General features: G+C 44.3%; 1 long non-coding RNA gene across 1 annotated transcript; it reads left to right on the top strand.

The window, feature by feature from the left end:
- The first annotated feature begins 307 nt into the window (after nt 1-307).
- LOC139534886 (uncharacterized) lies at nt 308-5,245 on the top strand. The gene is made up of 2 exons (XR_011667023.1): nt 308-451; nt 4,480-5,245. It is a non-coding gene; the product is annotated as an uncharacterized lncRNA (long non-coding RNA).
- Nucleotides 5,246-18,579: the final 13,334 nt, after the last annotated feature.

The raw sequence follows: 18,579 nt of genomic DNA, 5'->3' as shown, positions 1-18,579 counted from the left end.
CGTCAATGGGCCGCACGATGCATTCTGGGCTATTCTTGGAGTTCCGAGGTGGATGAGCGTTCAAAAGATTTTCCCAGTCTGAGCTCGTTTTTTTCAGAGTTCCCAGTTGTCTTTAACGCAGTGAAGTCGGAAATCTGAGATTTCCCAGTTGTTTTGAACTCGGCATTTGCAACAACGTGATGCAGAATGACAAGGTGAACGCGATTGGTCGACAGTCTGCGTGTGGGGCGTTATACAGTACGTTTCTCCAATCGTTGCCCAAATGAGCCCCACAGTGGATGACCTCATAATACCCATAAAAACTAGCAGTAAAACACGGAAATGGTTCCAACCTTTTTTCAGCATATAGTTTATTCATTGTGGATTTTTTAGAAACACTTCAAATAAGTGTTTTGTGTAGGCTTACCCTGGCGTGACGTTTTGATAACAGTATAAATCTCTCTCGGACAAGGTGACTTTTATTACTATATTTGGCGCTCAGATTCAAAAATACTAATTAGCATCAAAGCAAACATCATGCAAGACTACACATCCTTGCAAGCTTCTGCATCATCATCACCTTTGCTGTCAGCAAGCTAGCTACTAGTTACCTTGATCCAAAACTAAAATATATTTAAATTTACTGTTCCATATGTTATTTAACTAATATTTGTTGTCTTATTTATACATTTGGTCTTGTGTCTTGCACATGATTCTATACTAGTAGCAGTCAGATATTTTTAATGTGCCATGAATACTAGACGTTTTTTGTTTTTTGCAAAGAAGCTACAGTGCATTCAGAAGTATTCAGACCCCTTCCCCCTTTCCACATTTTGTTACGTTACAGCCATATTATAACATTTATTAAATTCAAAATTTTCTTCATAAATGGGGCGGCAGGTAGCCTAGTGGTTAGAGCGTTAGGCCAGTAACCGAAAGGTTGCTAGATCGAATCCCTGAGCTGACAAGGTAAAAATCTGTCGTTCTGCCCCTAAACAAGGCAGTTAACCCACTGTTCGTAGGCCGTAATTGTAAATATGAATTTATTCTTAACTGACTTGCCTAGCTAAAAAATAAATAATAATCTATCTACACACAATACCCAATAATGACAAAAGTGAAAACAAGTTTTTTGAAATGTTAGAAAATGTAATAAAAATAAGAAACAGAAATACCTTATTTACATAACTATTCAGACCCTTTGCTATGAGACTTGAAATTGAGCTCAGGTGCATCCTGTTTCCATTGGCCATCCTTGAGTTTCTACAACTTGATTGGAGTCCACCTGTGGTAAATTCAATTGATTGGACATGAATTGGAAAGGCGCACATCTGTCTATAAGGTCCCACAGTTGACAGTTCATGTCAGAGTAAAAACCAAGCCACGAGGTCGAAGGAATTGTCTTAGAGCTCCAAGACAGGATTGTGTCGAGGCACAGATCTGGGGAAGTGTACCAAAAAAATGTCTGCAGCATTGAAGGTCCCCAAGAACACAGTGGCCTCCACCATTCTTAAATTGAAGAAGTTTGGAACCACCAAGACTTCCTTGAGCTGGCCGCCCGGCCAAACTAAGCAATCGGGGGAGAAGGGCCTTGTTCAGGGAGGTGACCAAGAACCTGATGGTCACTTTGACAGAGCTCCAGAGTTCCTCTGTGGAGATGGGAGAACCTTCCAGAAGGATAAACATCTCTAGCACTCAACCAATCAGGCTTTTATGGTAGAGTGGTCATACGGAAGCCACTTCTCAGTAAAAGGCACATGGCAGCCCACTTGGAGTTTGCCAAAAGGCATCTAAAGGACTCAGACCATGAGAAACAAGATTCTCTGGTCTGATGAAACCAAGATTGAACTCTTTGGCCTGAATGCCAAGCGTCACGTCTGGAGAAAACCTGGCACCATTCCTACGGTGAAGCATGGTGGTGGCAACATCATGCTGTGGGGATGTTTTTCAGCGACAGGGACTGGGAGACTAGTCAGGATTGAGGGAAAGATGAACGGAGCAAAGTTCAGAGAGATCCTTAATGAAAACCTGCTCAGGACCTCAGACTGGGGTGAAGGTTCATCTTCCAACAGGACAACGACTCTAAGCACACAGCCAAGACAACGCAGAAGTAGCTTCGGGACAAGTCTCTGAATGGCCTTGAGTGGCCCAGCCAGAGCCCGGACTTGAACCTTTATCGAACATCTCTGGAGAGATAGGAAAATAGCTGTGCAGCGATGCTCCCCATCCAACCTGACAGAGCTTGAGAGGATCTGCAGAGAAGAATGGGAGAAACACCCCAAATACAGGTGTACCAAGCTCATAGCATCATACCCAAGAAGACTCGAGGCTGTAATCACTGCCAAAGGTGCTTCAACAAAGTAAGGGGTCAGAATACTTATGTTAATGTGGTATTTTATTTTATTTCTAAAAACCTGTTTTTGCTTTGTCATTATGGGGTATTGTGTGTAGATTGATGAGGAAAATAAACAATTGAATACATTTTAGACTAAGGCTGTAACCTAACAAAATGTGAAAAAAGTCAAGGATCTGAATACTTTACGAATGCACTGCAGCTATCTACCTACCTAGATATTAGCAACATACATTTATTTTACCAGATCCTCTTCTGCTTCAGCCGGTGGAGATCTTTTCTTATTTCTGACAATTATATGAACAAGGTGAAATCTATTTCAATTGATGGTGTCAGAATGCACTGCTTTATTAAAGCAATTCAGAACTAACTTGTTATGTTGCAGACTCGAAAGCCTGATTAACTCATTGTTCATGTATCCATAAGGATGAATGAATACGCATATTTATTTGACAACATCATAACTCATGTATCCATAAGGATGAATGAATACGCATATTTATTTGACAATACACCTAATCACCCATCAATCACATTGTTTTAAAGAAATCAAAATAGTAAACAATGCATACATATGCCTTTTATACGCAAGATAACATATAAACATCTGAATTTAAGTAAACATTAAATTATTTATTCATCAATGCCACAAACCTTGGACATCGAAGAGCAACGTATGAACTATTGTTACTATCCAAGAGAGCACAGATTCTTCTGCTTTTCCCTTTTAGGAATTAGACCAGTAAAAATAACACAAAATGTAAAACAGCATATTGTGCTTTTTAGGGTGAGTTACAAATGGATACAGGCTGCTTAAGGTAGGTTTTATATAAGATACTAGGTCAACTCCAGCAGAATGAGAAACACTTAGACTCAAAACAAGGAAGCCATGCCTAAACGCAGCTACTGTATATCAACACCCTTGTAAATTTAACAGGTCCATGTTGCTGTCAATTGTAAGCAGTACATTTACCACTGCATTCAGTCTGAACCCCAGAATAAGCAGGACCGCATTACACAGGTGACAGAAAGGTAGTAAAAACAGTACATCACAACACGTTTAAACATGTTATCAAATCAGGAGAAGAAAAGGCAAAGGAAGCAGCATAGGGAAAATGGGTGAAGGTAGGGTGGGATTACAGAGATAAGAAGGAGAGTTCCAAAGTGTTGACACAAATGATAAACTAAGCAATACGATGCAACAAACTACTACACATATGAAAGAATGTACTCCACAGGCCAGTACAATAGCCTACACATGGAGGGGTACCTAATGGCACATACAGGCTGTGTGCAGCAGTTAGTGGTTATGAGATGGTTTGGCTTGGAAAGGTTTTTTCACCTGGTCACAGACAGTCGATGTGTTGTTCACTGAAGTTCACAAGCGAAGGGAAAAGGTGAGAGGAGGAGAGCACGTAGATGCGAAAAGGAATTATACAAAGATCAAAGTTTACATGCTATTTGCATGTGGTTGCTATGAAGGTGAACTGTGTTTGCGTGTGATTAGTTGTGTATTAATTCTGCCGATTCTGTTGAAAAACATTTCTTAAACAGAACAAAACAGGAATAAACATACCTGAATTTGTCCAATATAAACTCTTGTTTGCAACTGTTGGACTAATGATTACACCCTAGATCAGCTAGATGCAGGCAAGAGTGTGCAAGGCGGTATTGAATGTGTCACTTTCTGTCACCTTGATTACTCAAATTTCTCGACCTGTGCACCTGTTGTAAACTTTTATTCATAGGCTAGGTTGTAGCAACCTCATCATGGGTATAAGGAAGTAGTAGCCTAAATCTATCGATGTTACATTGAGATGAGTGAATGGAATATGAATGACAGTCATCTAATATGCTGTAATAGAAATAAGTGGCCGATTATAGGGGTGGTAATGTGTGAGGTAATGGAGCCCAGGTGTTCCTCATATATCCTTCCTGTTTGGCCCTGTCCGGGGGTTTCTTCGGATGGGGCCACAGTGTCTCCTGACCGCTCCTGTCTCAGCCTCCAGTATTTATGCTGCAGTAGTTTATGTGTCGGGGGGCTAGGGTCAGTTGGTTACCTGGAGTACTTCTCCTGTCTTATCCAGTGTCCTGTGTGAATTTAAGTATGCTCTCTCTAATTCTTTCGTTCTCTCTTTCTCTCTGAGAACCTGAGCCCTAGGACCATATGTCAGGACTACCGGGCATGATGACACCTTGCTGTCCCCAGTCCGCCTGGCCTTGCTGCTATTCCAGTTTCAACTGTTCTGCCTGCGGTTACGGAACCCCTACCTGTCCCAGACCTGCTGTTTTCAACTCTTAATGATCGGCTATGAAAAGCCAACTGAGATTTATTCCTGATTATTATTTGACCATGCTTGTCATTTATGAACATTTTGAAAATCTTGGCTCTCTCTAATTTTCTCCTTCTCTCTTTCTTTCTCTCGGAGGACCTGGGCCCTAGGACCATGCGTCGGGACTGCCGCCCGTGGTGACTCCTTGCTGTCCCCAGTCCGCCTGGCCTTGCTGCTATTCCAGTTTCAGCTGTTCTGCCTGCGGTTATGGAACCGCCACCTGTCCCAGACCTGTTGTTTTTCAACTCTTGATGATCGGCTATGAAAAGCCAACTGAAAATTATTCATGATTATTATTTGACCATGCTTGTCACTTATGAACATTTTTGAACATCTTGGCATAGTTCTGTTATAATCTCCACCCGGCACAGCCAGAAGAGGACTGGCCACCCCTCATAGCCTGGTTCCTCTCTAGGTTTCTTCCTAGGTTTTGGCCTTTCTAGGGAGTTTTTCCTAGCCACCGTGCTTCTACACCTGCATTACTAGCTGTTTGGGGTTTTAGGCTGGGTGTCTGTACAGCACTTCGAGATATTAGCTGATGTACGAAGGGCTATATAAAATAAAATTGAATTGAATTGAATTGAATGATGACGTACAGGTGCGTGTAATGATTGATGCCAGGTGTGCGTAATGATGGACCCCAGGACCGGTGGTTAGTATACAGTCGACGTTGAACCCCGGAGGGTAGGAGCGGGAGTAGACATGACAGAACCCCCCCCCTGACGCGCATCTCCAACCTCAGGATGATGCCGACCAGAGGGACGGACCCTGAGGATGAGGAGCGGGCCAGTCCGAGCGGCAAAGGTGGAAATCACGGATGATGTTGGGGTCCAGAATGTCTCCCACTGGAACCCAACACCGCTCCTCTGGGCCATACCCCTCCCAGTCCACCAGGTACTGAAGCCGACCCCCATGACGTTGGGAGTCCAGTAGAGATCTGACGGCATAGGCCAGACCAGGGGGGGCGGAGGGGTGTCGTGGGGGACAGCATCAGCTAGGGGACCAGGAACCACCGGCCTGAGAAGGGAGACATAAAAAGAAGGTGAGATATGGTAGTCACTGGGAAGCTGTAACCTACACGTCACCTCGCTGATCCTCCGGAGAACCTTGAACGGTCCCACAAACTGGGGGCTCAGCTTTTTACAGGGCAGGCGGAGTGGGAGGTTCCTGGTAGAGAGCCAGACACGATCCCCAGGGATCGTCCATGGAAGGAATCGAGCCCTGACTCCTCAGGAACCTTCCCAGCTCCTGGTTTATCCTCTCCACCTGCCCGTTGGACTGAGGCCTATACCCGGAAGTGAGGCTGACTGTGACCCCGAGCTTCTCCATATAGGCTCTCCATACCCATGATGTGAACTGGGGGCCACGGTCAGAGACGATGTCCTCCGGAAGACCATAATGCCGGAAGACCTGCTGGAATAGTGCTTCAGCGACCTGGAGAGCAGTAGGGAGACAAGAAAGATGGATTAAAGGACAGGATTTTGAAAATCTATCCACAACCACCAAAATGGTGGTGAAACCGTCAGAGGAGGGGAGATCAGTAACAAAGTCAATGGATAGATGGGACCAGGGAAGCTGAGGCACAGGAAGGGAAAGGAGTTTCCCTGCTGGAGTGTTCCAGGGGGATTTGGTTTAGGCACATACGAAAATGGAGTTGATGTAGCGAGTGACGTCCTGCGCCAAGGTGGGCCACCAGTACTTCTCAGAGATGGATTGATTAGTGTGAGAAATACCTGGATGTCCAGCAGAGACAGCTGTTTGTGCCCAGGTCAGCAGCCGATCCCTTATCCCCATGGGAACATAGATGCGCTCGGGAGGACAGTAAGGGGGTCCGGGCTCCCTCTCCAAAGCCTAGCGAATGTCCACATCTACGTCCCAGACCACTGGAGCTATGTCTCAGGAAGGGATTATAGGTGCACTCTGGACAGGACCCTCTCCCGAATCGCAGAGACGGGACATCGGCCTTTGTGTTCTTTGAACCTGGGCGATAGGTCAGCATGAAGTCGAACCTTGTGAATAAAAGGGCCCACCTTGCTTGGCGCGGATTCAGCCTCCCCGCTGTCCATATGTACTCCAGGTTCTGATGGTCGGTGAGGGTGACGAATGGTTCCTTGGCGCCCTCCAGCCAGTGTCTTCACTCCTCTAATGCCAACTTCACAGCCAGGTGCTCTTGATCGCCAACGTCGTAATTCCTCTCTGCAGGGGACAGTTTCTTAGAATAATATGCACAAGGATACAATTTGTGGCTGATTTGGTAGCCTAAGTAGGAGACAGTCTTCTGATGAAATTGGTGGTTAGCCAGGAGGCGTTCCATGACTGCTCGAACGTGAGTGATGTGATCCTCCAGGGTAGCCGAGTAGACCAGGATGTCATCGATATACACGACCACCTGGCGTCTGAGCATGTCCCTGAACACCTCGTTAATGAATGTCTGGAACACTGACGAAGCATTGGCTCAACCAAATGGCATCACCAAGTACTCGCAGTGACCAGACATCATGCTAAACGCAGTCTTCCACTCATCCCCAGATGAGATTGTTTACACTCCGCAGGTCCAGTTTGGTAAGGAACCTGGCCCCGCAGAGCTGTTGGATGGCTGCCGGCACCAACGGGAGAGGGTAACGGTACTTTGTGGTAATTTCATTGAGTCCTTTGTAATCAATACATGGACATGACCCTCCATCCTTCTTGGCCATGATGACGAAACCAGCCGACGCAGGAGAATTGGACGTGCGGATGAAACCTTGGAGTGCCTCTTGGATGTAATCCTCCATTGCCTGGGTCTCAACCACCGACAGAGGGTAGATGCGTCTGCGCGGAGGCACAGACCCTGCCAGCAGGTCGATGGCACATTCCCAGGGGCGATGAGGGGGAAGACTGGTGGCGTGGGTCTTGGAGAATACCTCCCGCAAGTCCTGGTATACCTCCGGGATGTTGGGCTGAAGGCCAACCACAGGACTCTCAACCGACGTGGAACCACAGGGGATGGGGAAGCAGGTCCTCCGGCATTTGGGTGACCAGTCTGATTCTCATCCTCGACTATGAGATGGTGGGGTTATGGCGTTGAAGCCAAGGGAGGCCGAGGGTGATCTTGTGACCTGGTGCACTGGTGATGAAGAAGGAGATGTTCTCCTGATGAATGGACTCTGCGGTGAGGATGAGTGGTTGGGTGATGGTTCCGGATCCTAGTGGCCGATTATCAAGGGCTTGAACCGGGAAAGGAGAGCGGGTATGAGATGTTAAGAGAGGAGATAAGGGTCTGGTCTATAAAGTTACCCGTGGCTCCCGGAATCCACTAACGCTGTAGACACAGTACATGAGGGACAGTCAACTAGTGTGATGGACACCAAAAAGAGTTTAGCAGAAAGTGATGAAGATGGAATACTCACTCCTGCCCTATGAGGTGGAAGAGCACGTATTCTGCCGTAATTAGAGTAAGCGCTCACCTCCCTCTCTGCCCTCCGGGGATGATCAAAGATGCATTTGAACAGAGACATGAACCCCTCATATGAATCTAGCTCTTCCTCTCTCCCAGACGGCCGTGGCCCATTCCAAAGCCCTCCTAGTCAGCAGAGAAATAACCATGGCAACCTTGGACCTCTCGGTGATGGGGGCTTCCCTCTGCTGTGTAAAGTAGAGCGAGCACTGAAGTAGGAAGCCACGGCATTTAGATGGGGTACCATCATATTTATCCGGTAGGGACAAACGGGCATCGCTGACCTGAGCGGGTTGCTGAATAGGATGTTGTGCTGGATCGCTGGGTCGACTGGTTATAGAGTATCCTCCGCTAGTTGACGGCAACACCTCCTGGGTATGTTCGAGATGTTGCACACTGCGAAGAACCTCTCCCATAGCCGTCCCCAGTTGTGCGAGCTGGTCCTGGTGTTGACATAGAAGGTATCCCTGCTTGTGGACCGTCTGGGAGATATTTTGTTCTCCTGCTGCTTCCATTGTTTGAGTCAGTATTCCATAACGAAGACGCTGTGAGTCGAGAAGCAGGTGCAGCTGAAACATTTAATAAAACAACAAACATGGAACGAGACAATATAACAGTAGCATCTTTGCATAAACACAGGATCAATACTGACTGGGGAAGGAACCTAAGGGAGTGCCAGATATATGGGAGGTAATGAGTAAGGTAATGGAGTCCAGGTGTGCCTTATGATGACGTACAGGTGCGTGTAATGATTGATACCAGGTGCGTGTAATGATTGATACTAGGTGTGTGTAATGAGGGATCCCAGGAACAGTGGTTAGTATACAGGCGACATTGAACGCCAGAGGGGAGGGGAGGAGAGGGAGTAGACGTGACACATACAGTGTACAGTCTCCAAGCAGTTTAGCAGTTACACCAGTGGACCCCGGTGGCATTAAATTGATAAAAGCTTACCTTGACTTGGAAGAGTACCAGTGTTTGAATAGGCTAAACTAGCTAGCTGCATTTGCTAGCTAAGTAAGTGAAAGTGAAAGAAATATGAAATTTAGCTAGCTCTCTCTCGCACTCTCTTGCTTTCAGTACTAGATATATTCTCTGATCCTTTGATTGGGTCAACAACATGTCAGTTCATGCTGCAAGAGCTCTGATAGGTTAGAGGACGTTCTCCGGAAGTTGTCATAATTACTGTGTAAGTCTATGGAATGGGGTGAGAACCATGAGCCTCCTAGGTTTTGTACTGAAGTCAATGTACACAGAGGACGGAAACTAGCTGACTCTGGCTACACCATGGTGCTACCCTACAGAATACCTTTTATGCTATTGTAGACCTTATTATTAATACATTATTTTTTAATCAGTTATTTGGCGACGTGAGTATATTTAGTATAGTTTTATCTAAAAAGGATAACTGATATTGTTTCACTATTTTTATGAAATTCACTGAGGAGGATGGACGTTTGTTTTACTATCCTTGTGGGGACCAAACCATTTATTCCCATTCAAAATCCTCTTTTCCCCAACCTTAACCGCTAACTCTTTGCAATTACAGTTTATTGTTTCCTTTCACAATATAACAATGCAATTTAATCACATTTAACACTAAACAATAGACAGACAGGCATGAATATATATACAATAGAGAATATATTAAAGGAAACAAATATTTTAGCCCGTTTAAACATGAGCTTCTCAGTCTATCAATATCCTTAGTGATATTCAGTAATAGCATAGCAGGATTTGCAAGTATTGTGGTACCCATTTATTCCCCAGTCTATTCCGTTACCCTATGCCAAAAGCTTCCCAAACTTGGACATTTGCAGAACATATGGATAATTTCACTTGTACTTTTTTATATATGTTTTTTTATTTTGTTTATGAATTTTTTAAAATATAATTTACTGTTTTTTTTACCCCCTTTTTCTCCCCAAATGGTAGTTACAGTCTTTTCCCATCGCTGCAACTCCCGTACGGACTCGGAAGAGGCGAAGGTCGAGAGCCATGCGTACTCCGAAACACAACCCCGTCAAGCCGCACTGCTTCTTAACACAATGCACGCTTAAGTTGGAAGCCGGCCGCACCAATGTGTCGGGAAGAAACACCGTACACCTAGCGACCAGTGTCAGCGTCCTTGTGCCCGGCCTGCCACGGGAGTCGCTAGAGCGCGATGGGACAGGGACATCTCGGCCGGACAAACCCTCCCCTGACCTGGACGATGCTTGGCCAATTTAACGTCACCTAATGCCGGCTGCAACACAGCCCAGTATCGAACCAGGATCTGTAGTAACGCAGCTAGCACTGCGATGCAGTGCCCAAGACCGCTGCGCCACTCGGGAGGTCTATGTCAGCTGTACTTGATTGACATCTCCAGCATAGGTTGGATTCTATCAAACCTATTCTGTTCAGCCTCAGAGGAGTCCAATAAATCCCATTGAACACTTTAAATTGAATCAGCATCCCTCATAGGGATCTGCATCTGCATCTGTTGTACTATTTTGTACCATTCCTCCTCTACAAATGTTACCTCTAGGTCTTTTTCACCATACAGCCTTTAGGCCCTTACAAGTTTCATTAAATCCACCTATAAGGTGGCGATATATAAGCCCTGCGGTATGTGGTCATTTGCAGAGGATTTCTATCTTAACATTTACATCAGAATATACAGGGAATTTGTTGTTTTTCAGTCCCACCGTAAACATACAATCTCTAAACTGGAGATAATGTATCTCCAAAAGTCTTGTTCCTGTAAATTATACTTGGACCTTAGTTCTTCAAAAGAGGTAAATGTGTTTTCTTGATTTAGACACCCAATGTTCTTTATCCCCTGTCCTCCTATTTTCAATTTATGGTTGTTCCATAACAAAGCAGAGCTTTCAAGAAAGGTGAAGATTTCTCTCTCTTATGAATCTCACTCCACATATCTTTTGAATGGGACATTATTGGATTCTGCCATCCCACCTTTTGTTGACTCAGATAATCTGATGCTCCAAATGGGGCATTAAGTTCTTCTTCGATGTCCACCAAAATTGGCCTATTGGAGTTCTCAATGAAGAGAGAGCCTACTTGGGCAGTTATAAAGTCTTCTTGACATAATTGCATGTCAGGGAGCTTTAATCCTCCCTTCTCAGTCTTTGCCTGTAATCTCGCCAGTTTCATCCTGGCCCTTTTACCGGCCCAAATAAAGGGAGTATTAATTTTGTCCCTAGATTTAAAAGGTACCGACAGGTATGGATAGTGGTAACATGCTGATGATGTAATTCAGTTTTGGGAGCTATGACCAATCTTTATATGCCTAGTTAAATAAAGGTTAAATAAAGAATAATATAAACAATTATAAACTGTTTCCTACCCCATAATGCGATTGGTAGCTTATCCCAGTTCTTAAACTGGAGTTGAATTTTGTTGAATAGTTGGTTTTCAGAAATCACATTCTCTTGACTAGGATTTAAAGCAATCCCCAGGCACTTCAAGTTTTTAGGGACCCATTGATACCTCCAGTTAAGGAAGTCATGTTTTGATAGGGGCATTACCTCGGACTTGGTCAAATTTACTTTATACCTCAATATCTCTGAAAATTAATTTACTAGGTTGAGTAAAGGAGATATGGAGAGTTGAGGGGTCTGATGTTAATAGTAATATGTAGTCTGCATAAAGCAGTAGTTTATTCTATCTACCTCCCACAGTAACCCCTTTGACTGACTGATGCAGCCTAATGGCTTTGGCTAATGGTTCTAGTGCTATAATAAATAGGAAAGGTGAGAGACAGTCACCTTGTTTTGTGCCTCGCCCTACTTTAAATGGAGATGACCGTAATCTGTTAGTGACTACTATGGATTTGGAGTCGTTGTACATAAGTGTAATAATATTCTGAAAGCCCTGTCCAAATCCAAATGTATTTAGAGTATAATGCAGGTAATCCCAACCCACTCTATCAAAGGATTTCTCTGCATCTAGGGATAAAGCTGCCACTGAAGTATCCACATTTTTTGCCTTCCAGATTACATGCAATAGGCATCTAAGATTATCAGATCAGTTCTCCACCTGGTCTGAATTTATGATTTTCTTAATTATATGATTCACCATCATAGACAAAAGTTTGGTAAATGATTTTCCATCACAATTTATCAAAGAAATTGGACAGTAGCTCCCACACTCATGGGGATTCTTTCCTTTTTTAAGGATTAGGGCGATTACTGTCTTACTCATGGAAGGTAGGAGCTTACCTGTGTTAATCGTATGTGTTAAATTTTTCAATATCTCTGGGCTAAGCTGCTCCTCAAAACTTTTATCGAAATCACTGGGTAGCCCATCCAAGCCTGGAGTTTTACCAATGGTGCTTGTCTTATGGTTTCGGTCAATTCCTCCAAAGTAATGGGGCAATCTAATCAATTCCTGTCAATTCCTGTCTTCCGCTGTTAGATTTATGCAGGTTCAAATTCTGAAAGAACGTCTCTGCTTTCTGCATATCTAAAGGACCATCTGAAGTATAACGTTTCTGATTGAAGTCTCTAAATATATTGTTTTCTTTATGATTGGTAATCAGCATGCCTGTCTTATTTCTGATTCCACCTATTTGCTGAATTGTTTCAATTGACTGGCCAACAGTTTTCCTGCCTTTTCACCTGATTCGTACCATCTGCTTCAACCTGTACAGGGAATATTCAGCTTTTTTACTGAATAAAGTATTCCGCTCGTAGATCTTGGCCAACAACCTCCTTCCCTCAGTAAGAGCATTGAAGATGGGTTGTGGCTGGGTCTTCCAGCATGACAACGACCCGAAACACACAGCCAGGGCAACTAAGGAGTGGCTCCGTAAGAAGCATCTCAAGGTCCTGGAGTGGCCTAGCCAGTCTCCAGACCTGAACCCAATAGAAAATCTTTGGAGGAGTGGCTCCGTAAGAAGCATCTCAAGGTCCTGGAGTGGCCTAGCCAGTCTCCAGACCTGAACCCAATAGAAAATCCGTATTGCCCAGCGACAGCCCCGAAACCTGAAGGATCTGGAGAAGGTATGTATGGAGGAGTGGGCCAAAATCCCTGCTGCAGTGTGTGCAAACCTGGTCAAGAACTACAGGAAACGTATGATCTCTGTAATTGCAAACAATATCCCTCTCCAGCGTTTTGAGCTCCGTTTCAAATTTATAAACGTTCTATTTATACAAATTTTTTATAGTATCTTATCGTTGTGTCATTACTTCGCGTATGTAAGCTTTAAAAGCCTCCCAAACAAGTATCTGTTTCGCACTGTCATTGTTTGTTTCAAAGAATATTGTAATGTTTGCTTTAAGGAATTCACAAAACACCTTGTCCTGTAAGAGGCTGGTGTTCATTCGCCAACACTTCAATGTTTCTCTTTCTTCTTCTATTCCAAACGTCAGATCAATGGGTGCATGATCTGTCATAGTTATTGTGCCCACACTGCAAGCACCCACTTTATCTATGAGAGAGTGAGATCAAACAGTAGTCTATGCGGGAATAAACAGTATGCTTATTCGAAAAGAATGTGTAATCATGAGCGGTTTGATTGATCAGTCTCCATATATCATAAAGACCAGCATCTTTACACAGTGTTGGAATTGCTTCTTGAGTTTGAGGTCCTGTTTTTTAAATGTATTATTATTTACAATGACGGCCTACCCCGGCCAACTCTGGGCCAATTGTGCACCGCCGTATGGGACTCCCAATCACGGCTGGATGTGATACAGCCTGGATCGACCAGTTTTAGATTAATCTAAAATGCATCAGGGACCTGATTATAATCCCTCCCCAGTACCAGAGGAAAATCATCTAAATCCAGTATTATTTTGCAAAATAATTGATGTCACTTGTTAAATCCACTTCAATCAGTATAGATGAAGGGAAGGAGGCAGGTTAAGGAAGGATTTTTAAGCCTTGAGACATGGATTGTGTATGTGTGCTATTCAGAGGGTGAATGGGCAAGACAAAAGATTTATGTGCCTTTGAACGGGGTATGGTAGTAGGTGCCAGGTGCACCGGTTTGTGTCAAGAACTGCAACGCTGCTGGGTTTTTTATGCTCAACAGTTTCCTGTGTGTATCAAGAATAGTCCACCATCCAACGGACATCCAGGCAACTTGACACATCTGTGGGAAGCATTGGAGTCAACAAGGACCAGCATCTCTGTGGAGCGCTTTTGACACCTTGCAAAGTCAATGCCCTGACAAATGGAGGCTATTCTGAGGGCAAAATTGGGGGTGCAACTCAATATTTGGAAGGTGTTCCTAATGTCTGGTATAAATTCAGTGTGTGTGTCACCTCCGTGAACACATTTCTCTTGTCCTGAACATCCTTGGAAAAGTCAGGGAAAAACTCCACCTTTGCCCCTTTCCAGTGAGAATTTCTAAGAGCTTTTGCTCTGAGCCAGACCTTCTCCCTGTCGGTGTATTGTAAGATTTTCACCAGGTTGGGGTAGTGTCGTCGCTGTCCGATGTGTTCTCTCGATGGTCATGTTGTTAACATCCTCAGGTGTGTCCTAAAATGTCTTTCACACAATCAAATAACATTTTATTTGTCACATGCACTGAATACAACAGGTGTGGGCCTTACTGTGGAATGCTTACTTAACCAAGAAAGCAATTTTAACAAAATAGAGATAAGATATTTACTAAATTAAGTAAAAAAAAAAAAAGTTAAGTAACACAAAATAACAATAATGAGGCTATATACAGGGGGTACCGGTACGGAGTCAATGTGCGGGGTACAGCTTAGTCGAGGTATTTTGTACATATACAGTGGGGGGAAAAAGTATTTAGTCAGCCACCAATTGTGCAAGTTCTCCCACTTAAAAAGATGAGAGAGGCCTGTAATTTTCATCATAGGTACACTTCAACTATGACAGACAAAATTAGAAAAAGAAATCCAGAAAATCACATTGTAGGATTTTTAATGAATTTATTTGCAAATTATGGTGAAAAATAAGTATTTGGTCAATAACAAAAGTTTCTCAATACTTTGTTATATACCCTTTGTTGGCAATGACAGAGGTCAAACGTTTTCTGTAAGTCTTCACAAGGTTTTCACACACTGTTGCTGGTATTTTGGCCAATTCCTCCATGCAGATCTCCTCTAGAGCAGTGATGTTTTGGGGCTGTTGCTGGGCAACACGGACTTTCAACTCCCTCCAAAGATTTTCTATGGGGTTGAGATCTGGAGACTGGCTAGGCCACTCCAGGACCTTGAAATGCTTCTTACGAAGCCACTCCTTCGTTGCCCGGGCGGTGTGTTTGGGATCATTGTTATGCTGAAAGACCCAGCCACGTTTCATCTTCAATGCCCTTGCTGATGGAAGGAGGTTTTCACTCAAAATCTCACGATACATGGCCCCATTCATTCTTTCCTTTACACGGATCAGTCGTCCTGGTCCCTTTGCAGAAAAACAGCCCCAAAGCATAATGTTTCCACCCCCATGCTTCACAGTAGGTATGGTGTTCTTTGGATGCAACTCAGCATTCTTTGTCCTCCAAACACGACGAGTTGAGTTTTTACCAAAAAGTTATATTTTGGTTTCATCTGACCATATGACATTCTCCCAATCTTCTTCTGGATCATCCAAATGCTCTCTAGCAAACTTCAGATGGGCCTGGACATGTACTGGCTTAAGCAGGGGGACACGTCTGGCACTGCAGGATTTGAGTCCCTGGCGGCGTAGTGTGTTACTGATGGTAGGCTTTGTTACTTTGGTCCCAGCTCTCTGCAGGTCATTCACTAGGTCCCCCCGTGTGGTTCTGGGATTTTTGCTCACCGTTCTTGTAATTATTTTGACCCCACGGGGTGAGATCTTGCGTGGAGCCCCAGATCGAGGGAGATTATCAGTGGTCTTGTATGTCTTCCATTTCCTGATAATTGCTCCCACAGTTGATTTCTTCAAACCAAGCTGCTTACCTATTGCAGATTCAGTCTTTCCAGCCTGGTGCAGGGCTACAATTTTGTTTCTGGTGTCCTTTGACAGCTCTTTGGTCTTGGCCATAGTGGAGTTTGGAGTGTGACTGTTTGAGGTTGTGGACAGGTGTCTTTTATACTGATAACAAGTTCAAACAGGTGCCATTAATACAGGTAACGAGTGGAGGACAGAGGAGCCTCTTAAAGAAGAAGTTACATGTCTGTGAGAGCCAGAAATCTTGCTTGTTTGTAGGGGACCAAATACTTATTTTCCACCATAATTTGCAAATAAATTCATAAGAAATCCTACAATGTGATTTTCTGGATTTTTTTTCTCATTTTGTCTGTCATAGTTGAAGTGTACCTATGATGAAAATTACAGGCCTCTCTCATCTTTTTAAGTGGGAGAACTTGCACAATTGGTGGCTGACTAAATACTTTTTTGCCCCACTGTAGGTAGGGGTAGAGTGACTATGTATAGATAATAAACAGCGAGTAGCAGCAGTGTAAAAACAAAGGGGGGGGGGGGGGAGTTCAATGCAAATAGTCCGGTTGGCCATTTTATGAATTGTTCAGAAGTCTTATGGCTTGGGGGTAGAAGCTGTTAAGGAGCCTTTTGGACCTACACTTGGAGCTCCGGTACCGCTTGCCGTGCAGTAGCAGAGAGAATAGTCTATAACTTGGGTGACTGGAGTCTTTGACAATTTTTTGGGCCTTCCTCTGACACCGCCTAGTATATAGGTCTTGGATGGCAGGAAGCTTGGCCCCAGTGATGTACTGGGCCGTACGCACTGTCCTCTGTAGCGCCTTACGGCCGGATGTCGAGCAGTTGCCATACCAGGTGGTGATGCAACTGGTCAGGATGCTCTTGATGGTGCAGCTGTAGAACTTTTTGAGGATCTGGGGACCCATGCCAAATCTTTTCAGTCTCCTGAGGGGGGAAAGGGGTTGTCGTGCCCTCTTTACGACATTATTGGTGTGTTTGGACGATGATAGTTTGCTGGTGAGGTGGACACCAAGGAACTTGAAACTCTCGACCCGCTCCACTACAGCCCTGTTGATGTTAATTGGGGCGTGTTCGGTTCACCTTTTCCTGTAGTCCATGATCATCTCCTTTGTCTTTCTCACATTGAGGGAGAGGTTGTTGTCCTGGCACCACACTGCCAGGTCTCTGACCTCCTCCCTATAGGCTGGCTTATCGTTGTTGGTGATCCGACCTACCACCGTTGTGTCGTCAGCAAACTTGATGGTGTTGGAGTTGTGCTTGGCACGCGGTAATGGATGAACCGGGAGTACAGGAGGGGACTAAGCATGCACCCCTAAGTGTTGAGGATCAGCGTGGCAGATGTTTTGTTCCCTACCCTGGGGGCGGCCTGTCAGGAAGTCCAGGATCCAGTTGCAGAGGGACGTGTTTAGTCCCAGGATCTTTAGATTAGTGATGAGTTTTGTGGATACTATGGTGTTGAACGCTGAGCTGTAGTCAATGAACAGCATTCTCACATAGTTGTTCCTTTTGTCCAGGTGGGAAAGGGCAGTGTGGGGTGCGATTTTATTTGACCTTTATTTAACTAGGCAAGTCAGTTAAGAACAAATTCTTATTTACAATGACGGCCTAGGAACAGTATTTGTGCCCTGTTCAGGGGCAGAACGACAGATTTTTACCTTGTCAGCTCGGGGATTCGATCTTGCAACCTTCGGGTTGCTAGTCCAACGCTCAAACCACTAGGCTACCTGCCGCCCCGATTGAGATCGCGTCATCTGTGGATCTGTTGGGGCGGTATGCGAATTGGAGTGGGTCTTGGGTTTCTGGGATGATGATGTTGATGTGAGCCATGACCAGCCTTTCAAAGCACTTCATGGCTACCGATGTGAGCTGTCAAATTATGGTTGCATACACCTTAATTAAGGAGGACAGTACACCATGAGTCACAGAACATTGAGTCAATTAACCGCTGGCTGCCTCTCCACCACAGTAAGCACTGAGCTAGGCTGAAACACCTGCATTTTGGAACTGCCTTACTCAAGAAAGCAAAAAAAGAGACCATGTTTGTTTGCAAACTGCTATGTGAAACGTATTAATGCCAAATAACTACACAAAAGTGTTTATCTTAACAGGTGGGGCAGAGCCCTGAATGACGGGTCGCCACTGCATCCTGTCACTCGTTAAACAGTTACATATTGATGACAGCAAATGGTGATGCAAGTCTAACCTGCAGTCTAATGCGATTTAATTACCTGTGTTATTCAGTGCAGGATGGGCTACTACCACCTATTTCAACCACATTTTGAAGTGGTTTTGTATTTTCTAGTGAAGAAGCGAGTCATGTGGGGGTGCGGCAAGGCGTTCGAAGAAGGGGACCAAATACAAATGAATGGCATTCGTTGGTTTAACAAGAGCGAGTGCTGCTCAGCAATTGTGTATTTTCAGTCAGCCGTCTCATTTGTTTTCTTAATTTTACTTACAAAGTTGTCGATTTGTAGCTTCCAACTTGCAAGTGTACATGCAAGAGAATGGGAGTTGTTTTTCAAATGACTTAAGACTTCACAATGTACAAAATGTATAAGAAACAATATTTCCAAAAATGA

This window comes from Salvelinus alpinus, chromosome 11 (genome assembly GCF_045679555.1).
Source record: "Salvelinus alpinus chromosome 11, SLU_Salpinus.1, whole genome shotgun sequence".
NCBI classification, from domain to species: domain Eukaryota; kingdom Metazoa; phylum Chordata; class Actinopteri; order Salmoniformes; family Salmonidae; genus Salvelinus; species Salvelinus alpinus.
This window is presented reverse-complemented; position numbering and strand designations above follow the sequence as displayed.